Source organism: Gavialis gangeticus, unplaced genomic scaffold (assembly GCF_001723915.1).
Source record: "Gavialis gangeticus isolate Ggan-Ray unplaced genomic scaffold, GavGan_comp1, whole genome shotgun sequence".
Taxonomy (NCBI): Eukaryota; Metazoa; Chordata; order Crocodylia; family Gavialidae; genus Gavialis; species Gavialis gangeticus.
In genome coordinates, this window is record NW_017728992.1 from 64,120,972 (window position 1) to 64,144,509 (window position 23,538).

The 23,538-nt window shown below is 42.5% G+C and overlaps 1 protein-coding gene across 2 annotated transcripts in view; it reads left to right on the forward strand.

Moving 5' to 3' along the window:
* Window positions 1–23,538, forward strand: part of LOC109302013 — a 506,981-nt gene that overhangs the window by 429,806 nt on the left and 53,637 nt on the right. The window contains exons 9-10 of one of the 2 annotated variants that reach the window (XR_002098708.1): window positions 15,814–15,932; window positions 17,293–17,922. The gene's annotated coding sequence lies outside the window, so the exon portion shown is untranslated. Of the gene's footprint in view, window positions 1–15,813; window positions 15,933–17,292; window positions 17,923–23,538 lie in introns of those variants that run through there. The other variant, XR_002098709.1, reaches the window with a different exon arrangement.

Below are 23,538 nucleotides of genomic sequence, written 5' to 3' on the forward strand. Positions count from 1 at the left end.
GGGGTTTTTTTTATGAGTTTTGTTTGTTTGTTTTTTGTTTTTTGGTGAAAGTGTATGCATGGAGGGAAAGAGGGAGGGAGAGAGAGAGTACATATGTACATACATGCATGTGCACATGTGTACTCTTATTCCAAATGTATAAAATAATATTGATAATTTTAGAGTTTGTAAAGGCTGTTGCTGTCCATATCAGAGTCTTTTGTTCTATATACTGACGCTAAGTGATTCCTTCAGGGCCCCTCTAGGGCTAGGGACAGACATTAGACATAAACCAACTCAAGTGATCAGAAACTGGTTTAAATCTATAATAGAACAGATGCTCAGTGCACATAAACTAGTCTGAAAATGGCTGAAACCAGTTTGAGATAAACCTGGTTGAATGTAGTATCTGATGTAACTGATTTGGGTCAAACTGGTTTATGCAATGTCTGTCCCAGACCCTTTCCTGGTTTAAGTTAAACCAGAGGCCCCCAGCATCCCAAATGCTTTGCAGCTCTGGGTGGGGCTGTCTGCTGAAGCAGAGCAGGATTGGCTCTGCCCCTCTCCTTCCTAGCTCAGAGACGGCTGCCAGACTTCCTCTTCCCCTCCCCATTAGCTGCTCAAGCAGGGATCCCCCCTCCCACCCCTCTCATGGCAAGGACCCCAGCACAGGGATGCAGCATCTGGCCATGCACCCCCATGTTGGCTAATGCTGAGAGGTGTCTGTGTGGGTTTCCAATTTCCCTGAAATAAAGGCAGACACAGCTAGTGGCTTGCAAATGCAAATGAACCCTGCAGATAAGAAGAGCTTGAAACTAATGAGAGATTTTCTTCTGTGGGGCTTGATGGGCTGATAAACTTTGTTCTGACAAACAACTTGCTGGATGCAATCCATCAGTCTTCAAGAGGGGACAGAGAAAAGTGTTAGAAATGATCTGGTTTGCAGACAGTCTGAAAAAGCAGGGAGACGGAGGTTGAAAAGCTCAGTATCAACTGATGCAGGGTCTGGCAACACTCCCACCTCTTGAGCTGCCAGTGGGGGAAAAGCATGGGACTGCAGGCAGGATTGTGGGTTTCCAACCCTCCCTAATCAGAACAACCTGCTGGGGCCTGGCCATACCCCCCTGCCCCCCTCAGCTCAGCACTGTGAAAGGGAGGGAGGGAGGGCTGCTCTAGCACCCTCTGGCTTCTAGTGTGAGCCACTACAGGCACGTGCCTGCATTTCTGGAATGAAAAGGGAATGTCTATCCACCTCCAAATTGGTTCAAGTTTTGCAGGTTAAACTAACGTGCAAAGATTGAATCAATTCAGGCTCAGGCTTTTTGAATGTCTGTCCCTATCCTAGATGTTCAGGTAAAGATTTGATAGCAGCTTGTGTGTGACCCACAGAATTGCGCCTCCTGCTGGTACCTTATGTGTATGGCTGGAAGCACGATTGTGGGATGCAGCATCAAAAACTATCACACCTTATTGCTGGTACAGGGGGAGCCTGGGATTTTCATCCTGGCTCCCCCTGCACTGGCAAGTAACAAATTCTCACAGCTGTGAGTCCTGTAGCTGACAAGACTTGTAGCCATGCCAGCTCCTTGCAGCTGCCGGGACCATGGGGCACTGCCAAATCCGTGAGTCACCTCAGTTTCACATGATGCACCCCTGTGGCTGGGAGTCCTGTCAGTTGATGGGGCTCCCAGCCACAGGGGCAGACCCTGCTATACATGCAAGTTAAAGCCAAATAGTAACTAGCTATAACATTATTGCACATTTTCCAGCAATACCTTTATAGCTGGTTGGACCTTTTTATGTTGTGATCATTAATTTGCAACTGTAGCCAGTCTAAATTAATTTGCAATTAACCAGGTAATTGAATGATACATGTAACATGTACAGGGGCCCCAGTTTCATTTTCTGAGGGCTCTTTCAAATCTTCCTTGTATATCAGGGGTGGGCAAAATCTAGCCTGCAGGCCAAATCCAGCCTGCAGAGGGGCTTTGTCAAGCCTGTGGCAGGTCACTTGGTCCCACCTGGCCTAGGAATTATCCCACAGTGATGTGTCTTGCCGCCCCCTGGGCACACAATAGAGCTAAGGCAGCTCCACGCTGGACTGCCTTTCTAGGCAGCTGCTGGTCTCAGCCCCATGATACTGGTGGGGACCCGAAACAGCTGCAACCCACCCTGAGCCGGCTCGCTTGCTCACACTGAACAGCTGCAGCAACAGCAGTGCCACCAGGGCAGAAGTGTGCTTGGCATGGGGGAAAAGCAGCCCCTCCCCCTAAATGCTGCCTAGTGCTGCCTGCAGCAGCTGCACAGAGCCCACGCTGAGCTACCCTGCACTGTCACTGCTGCCTCTGGGCAGCTCTGTGTGGCAGCGCAGAGGAGCCACAGGGCAGCCCAGCACAGGCTCCATGGGTCTGCTGCAGGAAGTGCTGGGCAACACTGGGGGGAGGGGCTGCTCTTCCCTCATACCAAACACACTTCTGCCCCACAGGTGCTGCTGTTGCTGCAGCTGCTTAGCGTGAGAAGGCAAGTCTGCAGCAGGTGTGGGGCGGGTTGGGGGCTGTATGCAGGTCCCTGCCATTACCAGAGGGCTGGGGCCAGCAACTGCCTAGAAATGCAATCCAGTGCAGAGCCACCCCACCTCCACAGTGTGTCCAGGGGGCAGCAGGATGCACCACTGTGGGACGATGCTTGGGCCAGGTGGCACTGCCATGGGTGGGTAGTGCGAAGCAGGCGTGGGGACCAGGTCATGGCTATGCACGTCTGGCTGATCTGCTCCTGCTGGGGTCAGTTCAGAGCAGGCATGGGGTGCGTTGGCGCTGTCTGCTTGACAGTGGTGGGGAGATGCCACAGGGTACTTAGGCTCTGGCTTGTTGTGGAGTGGGGGTGGGTGCTGACCAGCTCAGGAGGCCATGTGCAGAGGGGCTCCCATGCACACCCCACCATACCTACAAACCCTCCCCTGCAAATCCACAACCACACTCTTTCCCACACATAATCACACCCCTCACAAACACCGCACCTTCCCACACCCCTCCTCACAAGCACCCCCCTCACACTAACTCACGGGCCAGGGGGGAGCCCTGCTCACTGCTACCTGCACACACCTCATCACACACACACACACACCCAGTTACACTCCCCCCCACAGACCCCACAAACCCCATACCCACCCACACACATCCCCACAAATACTCCCCACAAGCCTCTCATACCCACCCATATCCACACATACCTGCACTTTCCCCCATACCTTCCACACCTCTCTGTTCCTCCCCTCTGCAATATACAAGAGTAAGACTTCATTTCAAGCTATTATGCAATCACCTCTATGTACATGATGCAAATGCACACACATCAGGACAAAAATATTTTAAAAATAAGATAAAAATATGTTATTGTGGATTTTCAGTATATAATTTAGATTTTTTCTGGTTCCAAGATGGCAAACCCCTTTTCCAAAAGGAGTACTTCTGGGGCAAGGGCAAGGACTTCTGGTGACCAAAGGTCAGGGTTTAGGAGGTGGGACTTCTGGTATCAAGATCGTGACAAAGGGGTGGGGCCCCCATCAAGGGGCGGGGCCACCTTTGCAGCCCTGGACAGCTCACCAAAACTTATCAAGCTGAACTAATTGCCTGCCCCTGTTATATATTAATTGAAGCTGCAGGTTGTTCTCTGTTGGCAGGCTGGTAGCCCTGATAAAATCACATATAACATGGTGCTGAGAAAATTAAGAGCACAGTGCTTTTTGTCTTATCTAGCACTTGTCATGGACTTGATGATTTTTTCTACCCTTCCAATAAATTAGGCCTTTTTGGATTTTGCAGTTATTTGCAAAAATCAGATGAAAAAAGTGGGTGAGAGACAATGTTACAGTAGTGTTTTTCAATATTGTACTTGCTCCTAATTTTCAGTTACTAATCAAGGTAAAATTTTCAGAAGTGTACTAGTTTCACTTGCACACTGGAAAATTTTAGCCTGGATCTTAGTTTGAGTCTAAAAATGTAAGGTGATGGGCACAGTTCACTGGTCAACCATTCAGACTCTTTTAACATCATCTATCTATTATGGAGAAACTTGTTTCGTGGCTTTCTTGGAATTATAATCAAACTTAGATTTCATCAGTGAAATGGCAATAGGGGATGCAGTTCTGTTTACATGTACCCAGCCTTCTCTGAATTTTCATTCCTGTGAGTAAAACAAGCAGAATGATTCTAGTTTCCTGTTTATATAGATATAGCTTTGATGCAAATACAACAGGCTAACAAGCAGAAACAGAGTTCCTGTTTTAGCTATTTCTCATACAGATATGTAAAACTCTAATGACATGCGATGACAATAATGAAGAAGAATAGGCCACAAAACAGAAACCTTTCATCAGCCCCAAACATTTGAAGACATACTTTCTGCTCAGTTAGCACTTTCCTACATCCGGGACAAAAGCCAAGGGATCAGAATAAAAGTCTGGGAGGTAGGAAAGACCCAATTTATAAATTTATTGATTTTTAAGGCTAGAAGGAATCATTTATCTAGTCTGACTTCTTACACAGCATAAGCTACAAAATTTCACCTAATAATTCCTGTATTGAACCCAATAATTTCTGTCTGAACTAGAGGCCATTTTCGGGTGTTCACTAGTGATTTAAAGATTCTAAATAATGAGGAATCTATTGTGCACTTTGAAAAGTTATTGCAATGATTAATCATCATTGATATTTAAAAAATTGAACCTTATTTTCAGTTTGAAGGAATATAGCTTCAGTTCTGACCAATGAAACGTATTATGCTTTTGTCTGCTTGATCAAAGAGCTCTCTACTATCTGATGTCTTTTCCTTATGTAGATAATTAGATTCTGATCAAGTTACTTCTTGATCTTACTTCCCATATTGCTGATACTTTATTTGGCAGCCTGTATTTCTGTTCCATGGGAAGAATACCACCCTCCCTTTTAAAATAGCCATTTTATTTTAACGTCATCTTATGAAACGCCACACCTGTACCATGATCACTTGCACACTGCAGGATCCAGTCTCAAGTATTGACCCAGTGTCAACTGCTTTTTTGGTAGCTCATTTCATAGCAGCAAGATTTGTGATCAGAGGAAACGTTAATAAAGTAACTCCAATTTTATCTTAAAATGGTTCTATATTTTTAACTCCAAATAGCTGAATTCAGTGTCTTAAACCATCCTATGACATGCACTTTATAACAAGATAAGTGCTTTGGGTATTTTTACATGTGCTTTGGGAGTTGGGGGGGGGGCAGGTGGCGCTTTAATTAGAGCACCTCTAACAGCTGCTCTAATTAAAGTGCCACAGCATCTCGTACATCAGCATCCCTGCACTTAAAATGGTAGTGGGGGCGCTTGAACTAAAGTTTGTCAAATGAGCTTTAGTTCAAGCGCCCCTGCTGCCATTTTTAAGTGTGGGGATGCTAATGCACAAGATGTAATTACCGTGCTCCAGCAGACTCAATTATTCAAGTTTGTTCCAATGTGCTGTAATTACAGTGTGTTGGAGCAGTCTCCATGGTCATGTACAGGCACCATTTTAATTCCGAGTAAACTTGTAATGTGCTTTACAAGAGAGGCCAGCAAGAGCAGTTTCACGCCAGTTTTTTCCTTGGCTGTTTCAGATTTCTCTTGGAACAGCAGTTCAGACTGTGTATTCCACACTTATTTTCTGTTGGGTTACTTCCTAAAATGATTAGCAATACCATAGTGTGTGTGTGTGTGTGGGGGGGTGTAATACACACACACATCTGTCCAGGATAACCCTGAAAAACCTCAATCCCTTTCCCTAGCAACTATCTCTGTAACAAATCAGAGAACAATACAAGGTGCTTGGGATACCATTTCCTTTCTGCACTCTGAGCCAAATTAATATTATTCCCTGAAGGTTTGTTGCTCTCTAATTTTAATATATTTTATATGTGAATTCATTGCATGGAATATCTTTATGAATAGTTTGCGTGTCACACCTCCTCATTTATTTATTTTTCTCTGTTTTATGTTTTGTGAGGAAATGTGTGTCTGCGTTGTATAAATACAGTACATCTAATTCCAAGCTAATGACAGTGGCTATGATACCAGTAACAAAAATGTTTGTTACATTGAATAATTACTTCCCTAACCTTGTATTTTTGAAATATGGAAAATAAATTGAGTTTCATTTTACTCTGATTTCATCCCACTTATGTTGTTTTTTTCTATTCCATTCCCCTATTTAATATGATATAGTAAACACTTTTTTGCATGAAGAATATCATGTAATCAAGGCAATTTGGATTTCTCTCTACCCCATGCCTCTAACATGAGATGAATTGGTCAGATTTAAAACATACACTTACAGAACAGTCACAGAACTTCACATTTCCAAGGTGCAGTTTAGACTGTTTATTGCATGTTCAATTAGGCTAGGAAAAGACATTAAAAAAGCCTGAGCCTGAATTGATTCAATCTTTGAACCTGGCTAGGCTCAATTGGCTTGTAACTGAACAGACATCCCAGACGTGTGGGCACATGCCTGCAGTGGCTCAGGCTAGAAGCTGGGGGGTGCTAGAGCAGCCCTCCCTTTACTTCCTTAGTGCTGAGCTGAGCAGGGTGTGGCCAGGCCCCCACAGGATGGTCTGATTAGGGAGAGATTCTCCCCCTACTTCCTGAGCAGCCCAGCAGGTAATTGATAACACAGTGTTTATCACCCCTAGCTCAGTGTTTATCAGCCCATTAAGAAAACAACAGAGGGACATTACCAGTTACCTGTTGATTCTACCTTTGTCCTGTCTGCCACAGCCCAGACCGTTGCCAGCATGTGGTCTGCTAGCTAAAGGTGTGTGTCTGTAAGGCAGAGGGGCAGCGGACTCCCTGCTTAGTGGGGAGGTGGGGAGCAGAATCCAGGCAGATGCCTGCAGTCTCTGCTAGAGCTGCAGCCAGGGAGCAGAGGGGCCCACCCAGCCCAGAGAGTAAGCTAGGATGCTGTGGCAGGCTGATTTAACTTAAACCAGCAAAGGGTCTGGGACAGATGTTGGATAAACCGGTTTGACTCAAATCAGTTAAATTTGATATTCCATTCAACCAGATTTATCTCAAACCAATTTTAGCCATTTTCAAAGTGGTTTATGTGCACTGAGCATCTGCTGCATTACAGGTTTAAACCAGCTTCTGATCACTTGAAGTGGTTTATGTCTAATGTCTGTCCCTAACCCTGGAGAGTAGAGTTCACAATGAATGATTAGTTTGAAGTGATATGTCCATCAAAATAATCTATGTTGCCAATGTAATATTCATTATACCTAGAGACTCTTTGCCAACCTGTCAGACTTTTGTGCTTGACATGCTATTGTCTTCCAAGAGTTATTAAAAGTAATATTTGAGCCACTCAAAAGCCAATTTTTAAGTATGCATGCTTGATTTTTTTCCATATAAGTATGGACTTTTAAATAGGATGTTGCATCTGTCATGGGTAGAGAATGTATACAGTATCTGTTGCACATGCAAGAGGTCTGAGTCCCCGGGGATAAGCCTCACATCTGGGCATTGTGCATCCATGGGGATAAGATTTTTGAGCTGCACAGAGAACAAAATAGAATTTAAATAGGAGGGTATTTCTGACATTAATGGAAAAATGGCTGCCCATGCTGTATGTCTGCTAGAAAGTGGGAAACAACACAGCAGTGGGAAACACTGATAGCAGCATTGTTGAATGCATCCATCATTTACGATTATGTAAAGAAGTAATGCTGTTCAGTAAATTATCATTTCACACAAAATGGTTTTATTTTGAAATTGACATTCATACTAACTCAAATTATAGAGTTAGTTAATATACAGTTAGTTCAGTCAGTTCAGGTACTGAACCAAATCATTTCTCAGGCCTCTAGTCTATCAAAAAAGGCTACTTGTAGATAGCTGCATAGTATGTGTGCTGAGTGAGAAAAGACAATTAGTCCAAGGAATTTCGAATAAAGTTGTGTGATTACTAAGTGATTTTTGTTATCTTGATAAGTACAAGGGTAAGGGGAACAAAAAGGCATTTAGAAACCTAGCAAACATCTACTAGAATTATATTAAAGCATTGTTTTTAGCTTTATTCTTCTGGGAGCAGTATATGTATTTTTTTTTCCTAACTGGAAGCCATAGCTGCCCGTGAAAAAGACAGGCCTCTCCTTGCTTATCTGACTTAATATCCTCATCTCCTTAGATGTAGAATGTACCTTTTATTTTCAGTAGTGAGTCTTGAAGATCATCTGCCTTGGAACCACTGTCTGAAATCAGGCTAGATATCAGGCGGCGCTACTTCACAGTCAGGATGACTAGGATTTGGACCAACTTCCAAGGGAAGTTGTGCTCACTTCCACCCTGGGGGTCTTCAAAAGGAGACTAGATAGACACCTTGCTGGGGTCATTTGACCCCAGCATCCTTTCCTGCTCGTGGCAGGGGTTTGGACTTGATGATCTGCTCAGGTCCCCTCCGACCCTACCAACTATGAAACAGGTGCCATTATTAAGACAGCACCTAACACATTCACTGAGCACCAGCTGGCTGCTTTTAAATGTCACAGAAATATCACTAGCCTATACTAGTAAGACAGTACAGTATATCAATGATAGACTGAATCAAGACCTTACCTTTGACCAGCATTGACAGCCTATGGCCTGTGGGCTGGATCTGGCCTATGAGGAGGCTGGATCTAGCCCAGGAAGGAAAGAGGGGTATGCCTCACGCACAAGCAGCTTGAGATCTTGAGGGGTGGTAAGCAGGATGGTGAACACCTTTAAAAAAATAGGCATGAAGTTGGGAACTGGGTGCCTGTGGAAATGGCAGTGGGGAATAGGGAGCTCTCCACTCCCCAGCTGCTACTTCTATGCATGAGAGGAGCAGGGAAGGAGGGGAAGAAGGGGAAGGTTTTGTGGTCTCTGGCTTCCAGGACTCGGGCAGCTTTAAAGAACACAGCTTTTTAAAGATTCATGGGTGCCAGAGACTGGGCCTAAGCACCTGAGTAAGTTTAAAAACATAGCTACAGCCACATTTTTTAAAAGTCTCTGTGCTCCACACTGTGAAGGAGTGCCTGCAGCTGGGGAGGGAGGAACTCCCCAGCTCTGCAGTTGCTGCTTTCATGGGTGCCCTAAGACTTAACTGAGTGCTCAGCTTGGGCTTCCAGATGCATAGAAGCTTTTTAAAGGCCCAGGGTGGAGTGAGCCCAAGAGCAGGGATATGTTTCTTGATGTTGGGCTCATGAACACTGTGTCCTAGACCCAGGGGCTGCTCCAGGCCAGATCCAGCTTCTTTTAGGTAGCAACCATCAAGTTTGGCGGATGAACAATGAAAACATTGTTCTCCTATGGAATTTTACCCCACAATCTGTTTGGTATGGACTGTGGGTGGTTTTGCCTATAGCAAATGGCACAGCCACTTTCCTTGGATCTCTTGCTCATTTTAACAATGCTTGCAGTAGTTGGACACTGATAGCCCTTATGTCCCTCCTTTACCTGTGATAGGTGTGGCTGCTCTACACTTTTTATGGCAATATTCCTTGTAGTTGAGTGGCAGGGTTGATTCTGTTGTTTAAGGAATGGGTTAGACAAGCACTTATATGAGATGTTTTGGATAGGGATGTTCCTGCCTCTGGCATGGGATTGGACTACATGACCCCCTGAGGTCTCCTCTTCCAATCTGCTTTGCTATGAATATAATGCTTGCAGCAGACATTATGATTGGGTGTTGCCTGCACAGTACAAGTATGTGCTTGGAAGCTTAATAAATACACCATTGCTCAGAAGTCCATATTCCCCCTTATCCTGAGTTGATCAGTGTATCCTCCACAGGCCTCCAGTCTCTTATCCCCCGTACCCATCCTTGCATTCCTATTCTTTCTTTGAAGTATTAGCCACTTCTAAAGCAAAATCCTTTCAAAGACAACTGCTTTATATCCTGTCTCTTGAAACTCTGTTGAATTTGAATCAGCCAAGAATGTAGGCTTGCCAAACTGGGCCTGTGCCAAGAGTTATTTGGCACATGTTCAGGACACAACTGTTACAGAGGCAGCTTCCACAGAGAGAGTAGCTGACATGGTAAATTTGCAGCCCTTCCTTTATTTACCCAGTTAGTGTGTGTGTTGAGTTCATGCATGCTCTGCTTTTCTCCAGTGTATACCCCACTGCACACTGGAATTTCTTTTGCTAAACTTGTGGCATTTTTTTTGACCTTGTGTGAAGACCCACATGGCTGCAACCAACATGCCCCAAAACATAGGTATACACATTTTTTCTCTTTGAGCTATAATTGGGAATATCATTGTAATCGCCAAATGGGGCAGAAGTTTGGGAAACTCAGAAAAGTTCAAGCATGAGGTGGCATGTGATATGCTCAGTTTCACTGAATGGCAAAATAATGTCTGCCCCACATTCTTCCTGTGCTCTGAAACTCAGATTCTCTCAATATGGCTTCTTTTCTAGATGGGCCATACCAGGAAGCAAGTGGGCCTTGTCTCCCCTGTGTGTTATGATGCTTATGTTACAATGTGTTGCCATATAGTGGACACGCGCTTCCACTGAACTGAAGTCATAACTGAAGTCTTTGCCTACTCCCCATCTTGTAGTCATGCAAAGGTCAATAGTCTTTCTGTCTCTTTACAGTCTGCCTGAAACTACTTAAAGAGAATGAGAGATTATCCAGACTTCAGAGCTAGCATCATGTGCATGGCACTCAGTTGAATCAGTCTCCGGTGACTCAGCCTTTGCTTCTCCCAGAATGACCAGTTGCTGGGAGAAATCAAGGTGAATGGCTTATTGGCTTAAATTGGATCCAGGAAAGGGCAGACTCAAAGATGATAGATGGTCTGAGACATTTGCCAATATGTTAAAACTATCAGGATTCAAGGGCATGAGAATGCAGATCATCACCATTGAGGCCTTACTCAATACCTAATCACTGCTGAATATACAGATTGCTACAATAGCAAGAAATGCTTGCTTCTGTCTTTCCCTTATCATTCTCACCTTTGCTCAGATGAGGACTGACCCACGAGGATCCTCATTTCCACTGCTTTGGTATTGAATGTTGCAACTCATTGTTTCCGAGGCAACTGCCATGAAAGGGTTAATAAGATGTGATATTATCTCTTTACAAATTCCCCTGGCTTCCCATTCATTTGAAGCATAGTTTAAAGCCCTGGATCTAACTTACAACCACTTAATAAACTGGAGACAGCTGCATCACAGATTGTCTCACCTTCCAGTAGCTCTCAAGACAACTGTATACTTCAGATACGATATAACTGGACAGGCTCAGGTTTAGGTCCCATGAATGGATTGCTGTCAGCGGTAAACCTGAACTTAGCTGTGTAGCCCCTGCCAGAAAAAAGGCTGTGCTTTAGTGGGAAAGTATTTGGGTTTCCTTTTCTATAAAGCATTCCTGAAAACACAGGTTCATATATTAAAAGGTAATGAAGACAAAGAAATGAATACATGAACACACACAACTCAAACTACTCTAATCCAGAAGAAAAGAGTGAGAAAAACACTGTGTTCTTTTCTGGAAATTTATGAGCTCTAGTTTTGTGCAGAGCTTCATACGGCTATGACTTTCTTCATGTAAAAACTTCAGCTAGACAGATGAGCACACCAGTTCTGATAGGTTTGGCTTCCTACCAGAACTGTCTATTCAGCTATAAAATAATGTATTTCACATACTCTAATAACAGGGAAATCCAACTTAACTCTGCTGGTTATATTCGGCATTACCATAGACTACAGGTCTGAGTGCCAGATGTACCACACTGTCTTGTATGTTAACAAAATAAAACAAAAACCACACTGTAGTTAGCACTGAAATTGCAAAACAAGAAAATGGTTTCTAATTGATTGTCTCAATTGCTTAGAATGGTGCTTTTCCGTCATGGTGCATTAGGCAATTGTGACTACTATGCTTAGGATGCATATTTCCATGGTCCCTTTACCTCTCCAGCATGCTCATTTGTCTCGAAGTACTCCAATAACCGAGCGCACCAGAGAGCAGGAGCAGTAGTGTCAGGTGAATGGGTGGGGAGAAAGCACTAGAGAGCAGGGAAGAGTCCCATTTTTATTGGGACAGTGGCTGTCCGAGGACAAAAGCATTGATCTGAAGGCACCAATTGGATGCCTGGATTGGTGTTTAAAACAAGATTGTTGTGTGAAACTGGGATCTATGGTCCCCCTAACTACACTAGGCAAGATTAATTAAACCTACACAAACAAGTTGTTACCAGCAGGAGTGTAACCTGGGGGCTGGGACACCACCCTGGGCCCTGATTCAAAGCAGGGCCAGAATGGAAGCCACTAAGGGATCCCATGCTGCCACTGCCATGACAGTAGCCCACATTCAAAGAACTTATAGTGAGGTAGGATCCCGTTTGTAAGGAGATACGTGCTCATTTCCCCACCCTCCCAACCCACGCTGCCCAGGGCATCAACATTTTAAGTTGAGCCTGTGGCTATCAGATGAAGAGAAAGCAGATTTAAACTTTAAAATAGTAACCTTAAAAGAGGAAAAGAATGCCTTTTTTTGCAGTTTTCCTTTTTTACATATCAGTAACTGTTCCCTTAGGCTTAAAGTGACCCCTGCCTTGAAGACTAGCTTAGATTCTCATTTCTACTAAAAGTTGCCTTCAGACAGGAGCTTAAGTGTCTTCATTGGCACAGAGAGCAAGCGGCCCAAATACTTCTGTTAAAATTGTATCTGTACTCTTTTATACATCCCAAGTATTTCAAATAGTTAAAGTCTAAGGCATTCTAGTTGCAATTGTATAAAAATGCATTTTACTAATTTTGGCGGTACAAAAAGTTATGGATACAATTTTTTCCTATAGACATGATTAAGTGTAAGATTAAAGTTAGTACTGACTAAGATGAGAAGCAGTATTGTTGGTTTTAACATGGGTCAAATGAAAGAACTTGGCCTTGTTTGTTGACCATTCTTAGAATATGTCAAAACATCTTATTGTACATGTCCACCAGATGCTCAAATAAAAACTTAAGTTTTTTTCCTGTCTTTATCTAAACGGAAGGCCTTGGAACTAGTGGCATTCAGTCGATAACATGTATTTTCTTTGGTCAAGGTAATTCTAACAAATCAGAGCCCAGAAGTGTGTAGAACACAAATGGTGCTGTGGCTTGAATGTCACTGAAAGACATTACGAAGTTCCTCTTGCCAAACTCACTAGGATGGGATAAGCAGAGCTGGAATGAAATGGTAATTAGAGCAGGCACTCCTGGTTTCTAATGCATAAAGGACAGTTACAAGGTCTGTAACTCTGGCAAGTCCCTTGTATACATATGCTTGTATACAAATAACTGCATGAAAAAGTACACAGAATGGTGGCATTTTACAGTCTCTCAAGAGACTGTATTCACTGACTACGTTAGCATTTTTTTTTCTGTTGAAAGACATGATCCATGTAAGAGTCTGATGCAGAATGCCTTGAGTATTTGTTGAGACCGTTTAGTTTAAAGCATTTTAACCCTGGGTGAGTGTTGACTGCCTTGAATGATTTACCTTTGGTTTGTCCTATCATTTGATTCAACACTTCACAGGAAATTATTATTTAAGGTGGAGGTGAAGGGGATTAATACAGTTTTGTGGGGGTGGATATCAAAGAGGGGGATAAATTATTTAACTTAAGGAATAATACCGGTACAAGATCAAATGGACATATATTAGTTATAAATAAATGTATGCTGAAAATTTGTATAAGGTATCTAACCATGAGAGGAATAAATTCTTGGTGTTCAAGGAGCTTATTGGGGGCAAAGAACCTAGGCTCTTTGGAGACGAAGCTTGATTAGTTATTGGCAGGAAATTTTAGGAGATAATAGGCTTGATTCTAGAATTGGAAACTAAAGTGTGTGCCTTAAGGAGGTGTTTTGTAGCTTGTGGGGAGCTGGAGGTGGAATAGATGTTCTTATGAACCTTTCTTGATTCAAGGTCTATTGCATGCTTGCCTACAGTTACAGGGACAGAAGTCTATGACAGGTAGCCCCTTCCAGTCCTGTGCTCCTTTGAACCTTTCAGTAGTGCAGCTTAGTTGGTGCATACGAATTTCCCTAAAATGTCATTTACTGAGGATTTCTCTAGCCATCAACTGCTTTACATGTTTACATATTCTGATCCATGGCCTACATTTTCAAAGGTCAGTCTCTTTTTTGCTCATAGATATTATGCCTACATGCTGAAAAATGTGAGGTGCATGCTCAAATGTTTGCATTTGCAAACTTCCCTAAAGGAGCAAGTATTCTGAATTTTTACCAACACAACCCACACTGTGTGTGTGTGTGTGTGTGTGTGTGTGCGCGTGCGCGCACTCATGCTCATGTGTTCAGGAGCCTGGTTTTTACCAACCTTGTGCATGAGTTTGCATCTGTAGTGAAGTGCAAGTAAGCATGGTTTTACAGGAACACTCGGAACAAAAGTCCTGATGAAAATTTACCATCTCTCTCATTTCAGCATGAGATATAAATTACACCTTTTTGCAAGTGATGATAAATGGCACATGTATTTTTAATTAATGAAATCCCTCCAGGCCCTATATTATTAGAAGGAAATCTGTCTTATTTTCCGAGTTCTATTATTTGAATATTTTATTAAATGCTGATATATGCTTTTCACTAACAATGTGCGAGTATTGTTGCTGTCTCTGTTCATCTAAACATTATAATAAAAGTGTGTGTGTGTGTGTGTGTACATGTATGTGTGGGAGCTCTGAAAAACTGTGTTGAACCCTGCCTTTCATGGGTGATTCCATTGTAGTTAGGCTTATTTAGGCTATGATATTCCCTTGATAATGCCACATGTCACTGCCTTGATTAATATTATTACTCTAAAGAAATATAATAAAAATTTCCAGCAGAGCAAGAAAATGATTGTTACAGTAAAGACCATTGAAATGAACATGCTTATTAACATGCTTCCCCAACTGCACAGAGGCTGGCAGATAGAAAAGGGTATTCCTTTTTCCCCCAAGTTGCTCTGCATAGTCTGTCATGTTGCAGAGTTGTCATGACTGCTGTGTCTCCTGGTTATGATTTGAAATCTCAGATGATGATTAATACTATTGGCTAAGACAATTTTAAAGGCCGTTGCTCTAGCTGCATACATTTTCACTAATTTAAACGACATGGCATGGAGTTGGGGTGAATTATGATGGACACGGAAGGAAAGGGAAATAGTACGTCAGGACAAAAATTTTGCATATATTCTTCATTCAATGGGTCAGTGATCAGAAAAGTTCAAATACAGAACATGTTATAGTAGTATCTTGTATTGATAAAATACCTTTCATCCAGAAGCATCCCCAAGGAATTTTGTATTCAGGCAAGGACCTCCAAAACTTCTGGCTAATTCTTTTATAAGGTACTGAATTCTCCACTTGAGAAGGAAGGATACATAAGATTCTGAATTTCACTTGGCTTTAGGCTGGAACAGCTACACCTGCTGAAGAGAGAATGTGGAAGTGGTCTTTCAGCTGTAGCACTGAAAGACTTAGCTGTGAAGGGAGCAAGCTAGGGGTGGATGCACTCTGGCAATGCAAGAGTTGCATGTGCTGGGAAGTGAAAGCGAAGGAGTTCATTTATGCCCAGGAATGGAAAGGTTTTACCTTGGAGGAAGTGAATGAGAAGGCCAGACAAATGGTATATGGTTTTTTTTACCCCTTGTAACTTTTGAGGTCTTCCCTTGCCTCCCAGCTCTTTCATTCCCCATTGCACTCTCTATCTTTATACCTTTGCACTCTGTGTTTCCTTCCAGTTTTCTTGATGTACTGTCACACTTCACCTATGCCCCTTCACACATTCTTTTCTCTTCCCCCAGTGCCTGTCAAGGATCCCTGGCAAGCTAAGCCTCTATCTTAAATGAAAAATAAACCCAGTGACTTGTGCTGAAGTCCAGTGAAGTACTCTGACATTGTCTTCTTCCTTGGACCTCCAAGGGTAGTAAGATTTTTTTTCATACGTTTTTTCAGACCTTATAAGTACCTTTTATCATGAAAAAGTTTTGCTGTTTTTTCCACTCTCCTCCCTTTTCTTTTTCCCTAAAAACTGTCCAGAACACATGCCATCATGTGCAGTGATGTATTAAGATTTACTGCGGCCCCTTCCCCTCCTGGTGCTGCCGCTGCCAAGGCAAGGGTGGGGTGGGCGTCTGTACCCTGTGGGCAGAGATGGCACTAGGGGAGATCTGGGGGGGCTATAGCCACCCCAAAATTTGCCTTAGCCTCCCCCAATAGCCACCCCTCCCAGTGCTGCCACTGCCCACCCACCCCTCGCACCTTAGCCCACAAAGGTGTGATGCTCCAGGCATGGGTGGCACCAGCCTCTTCCCACTAGGGGAGGGGGGATGTGCCAGGGTTGGGGTCAGAGCAGATGGGAGTGGGGCGACTCAGCTGCTTGGGGCAGGTGGGTGGCAGCAGCAGCACTGGGATGGGTGACTATGGAGTGGCTAAGGTGAATTTTGGGGTGGCTACAGCCCCCCAAGCATCCAGCCCAGTCCAGCCCAGCCCAGCCCAGATTCCCACCAGGAAGAGACTGGTGCTGCCTCTGCCCTCAGTAGAGGCTGGATGGTGGGCTGGGGGTGGGGTGGCACATGCCTGCCTCTCCTCCCTGCTTCCTGCCCCACCCCTCATGGCCAGAGTGGAGCCAAGTGGGGTGAAGGCAGATTCAAGTTGCCTGCTGTGGGCTTTGGGCTCTCTGCCTTGCTGCCTTTGTCCCAGGGGCCACGCATCCCCTGCCTGCCTGGCAGTAGAAGGCACAACTCACCATCTCAATGGCTACCAGGCAAGCAGGGGGTGCACGGTTGGCACAGGGCCCCGAAGGCAAAGGCAGCAGGACAGAGAGCCCCATGCCTGCAACAAGCAGCCCTCATCCACCCCATGCACAAATATGGGAGTGGCATATGCCCCCCCCATGCCTCTCCTCAGGGGTGTGCACAGTGGTGAGGAGCCGCTCCCCCCCACAGCCCCTGGACTAGCTGTCCATTGCTCCATCCTGCTCCTGGCCCTGGGTCCCATGCACTGCCTTGGCTGGGCAGTGTCCCCTGCCCCTGTCCCACTCCCTCCCTCACTGTAGGGGCCTCTATCTACCCCCCACACCCCTTCCCCCATACACCTACCTGCAAGTAGCAGCTCTCCATATTGCCCAGTTGTGTTCTGGGCCATGTGCTGCCCGCCTGCAAGGGGAAACCTGCCATTTCCTGTGGGAACCCAGGCACCCTGGGTGGGGGAATGGGGCCTTGATTGGCAGGGGCCCCTGGGCCCCATGCATTAATCCGCTTATGACCATGTGTTCCCCAAAGGTGCTGAAGATTCCATGGGTGCAAAGTGCATGGGGGAATGAAGGAAGAACAAACAGACACGTGAAGATTTTACAAGCACATCTACCGTAGTTCTCCCCAAGGGGTAGTGGGTAAGATTCTCCTGCTGCAGGAAAGTGCATCATTTGCATTTCTTCAGGGAGGACAGAGGCAGGGAATAATAGTGGCTCAAAGACTTGAAGGACTGTTACCAGCAGCAATGGTGAAGAAACTGCTAAAAAGAATGTTCTAACAAAACCATATGACATGTATACACACGTGTGTGCACAAACATGCACATAAATTTTTTTGTGGTTTGTTGGGGTTTTTATAGTGGACTTTCAAGATTATAATGTGTGTATCTAATAATGTAGAAACAGGTCCTTTTCTATATTGTAGTCTACTCGTGAGTCACTGGATATATATGAAACCTAGACTGAACGGTTAAATTAATAGATTTTTTGGGTTTGTTGGCAGAACCAACAAACTGAAGAGAAATCATTTTAGAGCAGCAAGAAAAGAAAACTTTTCAGGCACTTTTTGTGAACTGAAGGAACCAAGTTTTTATTTCAGGTCAAGATGGTCCAAAATATTTCCTTTAAATCAACTTTGAAATAAAAAAAGTAAAAATGAAATCTCTCCGCATTTCTGAATTTTTTTGGTTATTTTTGCCAAATTTTTTTGCCAAGTTTCACTCAAATATTACAAAAGGTACTACCAAAATCATGCTTTTTGGAGAATATACTATTTGCCAAAAAATGTCACCTGGCTGAACACACACATTCTTAATCCATGGCAAATTTATAAGGTGTGCCTAAAATGCAAAGATTCTACCACTACCTGTTCTTTCCCATTGACTATGAGCATCATAGTAAATAGGAGCTTTGGACCATGAACAGCCAGTGATTTTTGGAAAAAGTCACCATAATGCGTTTAAAACTTAACCTCAGAAATGAAAATGTATCATTTATATTTTACAACAAAATACTTATTAAATGCAGTGTATGTAATTTGAGTGTGTGTGGATGTGAAGAGAGAGGGCATGCACTATTTATATCTTGGAGTATACATAAAAAAAAAAACCTCAGGAACTTTGGTTAGCAGTGGTGACTCAAGTGCTAACTACAAAAATAAGCTAATAAGAATTCTGCTCTGACCTCACAGTCTATTCAGATGGATTGCACAAGAATTTTAAATTAAGCGCTGAGTTGTCTTAAAACTACTCAAGAACACTGGTTCTCACCAAGAACAAATGAATATAATACATTGGAAAATTGAGACCATAGTAACTGAGTCAATGATGTTGACTCTGTATGTGTGTGTGTGTGTGTGTGCGCGCGCGCGCGCATGATAGAGACATTAACACATAATATTATGAGTCAGATTTGTTTCTGATTGAGTCTAAACTTTTGTGCGCATACTATGGTACACACAAATTGAGTTTGCGAACAATACCCGTATGTATTGTACATTCACCCTTTTGTCATGGAGGATGTTTGCCCGGTTTTTAGTATTGTTTTTGTTTTGGCAAAGACAGAATGCTCAGACCAGGAAGTGACTGCACCCTGATGTGTGTCATTTCCCTTTCATGCAACTCTTGTTTACTGCCAGCCGTTTTGTTACAGACACATTACAGCCTTTGATATGGCTGGACCATAGCTGACTCATATCTAGTAAACTCTGTGGCTGTCTGTTTTTCACAAATGATAAGGTCAATCTCAAAAAGAACTTCATGGGATCTTTCACAATCTTCCATTCATGGTACTGTTCCCACTGAGTCAATAAAAGGGAAAAAATTGCAGAGTGGCGAAAATTTTCTAGTAGACTGAAGGTAGCCAGTTCTGTGCTTCTTTAGTATGATGCATAGCAGATCCTTCTGGTAGATGCACTGTTTTCTTCCACGTTTTCTGTGTGCTCTTTCATCAGTTTGAAATGTTTTCCTCTAAAAGCTTTCAATATGTTTTGTCATTTGATACCTGAGAATTTGTTTTAATGCAAGGGGACCCTCACATATGCTTAGTGGCCTCCCACCGCATTTTATAGAGCTCCTCTGTGTTCAAAAGTCAATTGAACTGTCTGAAAGATTGGACAGTTAAGTGAGAGAAGGATAGGCCAATCCAAATTACTGTAACTCACTTAAAAATTAAGTAAAATGTTTTAAGGGAAGTGATCTGATAAATACTGGCTTAAACTAATTGGATTTTCAATAGACAAATTACAGCATTTTTCTCATTACCTAGCTTTCTGTGAGGCTATCATGTTGTAATGGAGAGTATACTCCTGCAACACACTGCCTTTAGAAGCCTGGTTGAAGTTATTTACAATTTTTGAGCTTTAACTGTCAGTGAGTATTTGAAACTCTGAAATGAAAATTACTATAGAATTGCAAAGTCATTACATTTTTTATTGGAGGAATTTTTTTTTTCAAATTGTTCACACAGACTTTCTACTCCTTTACCCTTATTGCGCTGGTGAAGCTCATTACCACTCATCTGTCCGTGAAACAGTGGTTCTCAACCTTTTTAGAATAAAGGCATCCCTCAGAAAATGCCAGCTCTTAGCTTTCACTCATTTTTCTGTAGTAAAAAAAAAAAAAATAGAACAATTCTTTTGTTGCAAAGATCTTAGACCACAGCAGGCCAGAACATTTTTGACGCTATGGATTCCTATTTGAAATTTCTAGTTTTACGTGTGTTGGTATTTGTGTACCTAGCAGTGCTAATATTACACAACACTCTTAAAAGGATCTTGTAACACCCTGGTTGAGAATCACTCTTAAAGAAGTCACTCCACCACTTAAAAAAATCAGGCATAGAAGAAAGCCTCATGTCTTATATTCAGGGGAGATTTCCAATTAAGGGAACAAATCAAAGCCAATAATCCATGTCCTTTCAAAGCTAGCTTCTGTATTTGGACTATATAGTAACTATAGCTAAACTGAAACAAAAGAAATACAGGAGTTTTCATTGTACAATAAATTGTTGTTGTTGTCGTCTATAATAAGAAGGAGCATTAATCAGTCTGTTTAAGATTCCCTAAAATCGTTTCTTGTCATGTTGGTTGCACTATCTTTTCAATTCATTATGAGACATGTTTTCTAGTAAGAATTTGCATGTGTTGGGTTTGTTCCCAACCCAGGTTTAAGAAACTGCCATTCACGATTGCCAATGCTGTGTGTGCAGCTGAGAGAGAAGTTCCTCCGCAAAAATGTATTTGTTAAGGTACAAGATCATGTGGGCCCGAGGGGTAGCAGAAATGCTGAGCAGCTTCTTGTTCATTAATGCTGAAATATTTATATAAGCCTCAATAATAACAGCATATTTTAGCATCTATGTGGTATGAAATTGAATGTTGATGCAATTAGATAATATTGACAGATACAATTGTAATTATGTAAATAACACCAAAACATTCTTTCCTCTAACTTCCTGCGTGTAGAGAAAGAGAGAGAAAATTGTGCGCGCCGGTAAAGAATTACCAGACTACTTAATTTCTGTAAAGAGAATATCCTGAAGCAAAGATATATCCTCTGGATTATTTGTTCGTCTAATTTAGGAGGGTTCTGTAGGTTATATAAGTGAGGCATATGGGGGCAAATTATTTTTAAGGGGAGATTGTATATCTGTAATAGATATGTAAGTTTGCCTACTCCAAGTCCTGAACCCTAACTCTGAACAGTTTCAGTCAATGCATTGTATTTTCATTTTTATTATGCTGATGCTTTTTTTGTTACCTTTTGAATAGATAATTTAAAATTGCTCTCTGTAGGGATGTTCTCTGTGTCTCTCTGCCTATCAATCTTTCTATCTGAACGCAGAAGTATTTGATTAGTGTATTTAAAGTAATAAAGATGTCAACAGTAGTGTCATGTTGATTGATGCTAATTATAAGTCTTTAATGGCTCCTCCAGTTTGGGCCACTCTCCTTGCAGATTGTGATTTTATGGTTAAAATAATGCCCTGCTGTCCACAGACTCAGTCATAAATTTTGGTCTATCTTTCTTTAATGACTCTGCATGCAGTGGTATAATCCCAATAACATACATTATCTTTTGCTAAAAGAAGGCAGTGACTTTCATAGAGGTGATGAATGGATTTATAAGGACTAGCTAAAAGACTGTCTGGGATCACACCAGAGGTTATCTCAGTTGTGCTTCTTATGCATTGCAATAAGCAGAAACATTAGGCAGGCAGTCATAGATAACTGATGATTTTCATTCTGTCCCTCTTTTGCACAGCCATGCCATAAATAAGAACTGATGAAAATTGTGGGAATCTCTGCTATCGTAAACGGTTAAGAATTTGGCCAAATTCAGGGGACCCTTCAGTATGTGTTTGTCAGACTTATGAAACCAGAAGCAAGTTAAATTTTATGGGGAATCATTTTTAAACAAGAGAAATAATATTGTTATTTTAAAGTATGTGTTGATGGATGTATGTTCTCCACATGGGGTTTTATTGCTAGTTCAGCCTGCTAATGCTTGCTGGTGTTCATCTGTGTTTACTTTGCTAACATATCTTGCTCTTGATTGAAAATACACAGATAAGACTTGGCTTTTACTGTTTCTGAGGAGTATTTAATCTTTCATAGATGTCCCAAAATGGAATTTCATGGACATTCAAAGCAGACACACACGTATGTACATGTATTAAACTGTGCATACTTATAGGAATGCTAAAAAATATGTCAAAAACACTTCTCTGTTAAGACTATATTGTTGTTTTTGTTATTGCTGTTTCTCAATTTTGTAAGCAACACCTGGGGTCAGATGGAAGGATCAGGACTCCGGTGAGCTATATACATACCTGGTGTAAGGATGGTCTTGGCCCCAAAGAATTAGCAGTAGCTTCATTCCTTTTAGCAGAGGAGTTCATGTGTGAAATGAATTCTTCACCAATACCAGTCAGTTATTCCTGTTAAGATACAAGTATGCAAAATAATTTTATTGGCCCCAGGCATGATGTTGACCTGCATAACTCTGTATCTTTATTTAGCTGTATTTATGTACATGTAGCCTTACCGCTGACTTTACTGTCAAAGGAAGTTGCTCTGTTCCTTTCAGTGTGAGCCGGGTAGGACTTATGGAGACTATTCTGAATGGAACTATAGTCAGACAGTGGTAAGGGATGTCATTAATGTTGGGAACATTTTGCACTCTGCTGTAAACAGCCAAGCCTTGTATCACATCCTGTTAGTAGACAAGCATTGCCCAGTGACTACTGCTGTCCCTGATTAGGTGATGTCTGGGAAAATCTGATTAATAGCCTGATTAATGTTTAATTACCTAAAACAAAAATGGCATGCCAACATTTCATAGTGCAAACATAAATAAATAAAAATCAAAACAGGTTTTATAGTTAAAATAAACAAACAAACCAACCACTGGCTAACCTAATTGTACCTGAATTGTTCTGCTCAGACAAAGGAGCAGCACTCATAAGCTGTGTTGTGAAATAGGTAGTTAGGCAGCATCTGGTTCCATGATGAGCCCCTGAGGCAGTTGTGTTAGGAGACTGGGGGTTGCCACCTAAGGTTCCCTCTGCTTTGTCATGATTAGATACTGTTCATGGGGTACTTGGACTACTTGGTCCTCTTGATGGTGATGATATGACTTTTTTTTTTAATTCAGTAGATTCTCCCCCTTCTATTCATTTTTTTAAAATTCTGGAATATATCCATGGTGAAGTTTTCATGAAGTTTTGAACTTTATCATACAAAAGTTTCTTTTGTTTCAGCTCTTTATGCTTGCTTATCTTGCCAGTATCCAATGTGTGGCACATTTGCTTTACTGAGGATTCTTTATGACTTAAGACTGACATATGTTGTTCACACAATCAGTATGCATACGTACTCCTACCCATATGGATAGAAGACCCTTAGAGTCATGTTACTTATATTCTTTGTATGCATGCTTGCAGTAGCATAAGAAGGGGTACCTGAGAGGGGCATCTGCTGGGCACCAAGTTAGGAGGGCACTAGAATCATCCCCTACCCCTGTGGTAATCATACTCTGGCAGGAAGAGCAGCCTCATGGCTTACCTATACCATGTACCCCAAAAAGGTTCCCCATTGCTCGTGCTGCTTTAAGAGCAGCAGTGAGAACAGGAAGAGCATTCAGTAGCATCAGCTGCTGCTCACCCAAGTTCCTGACATGGGTAAGAGTGCTGTGCACCCCCACCTCCCCCTGCACTCAAAGCCGTGCAGCCCTCTGTCTCAGATCCCATGCATGTCCTCCCTCCACTATTGGAC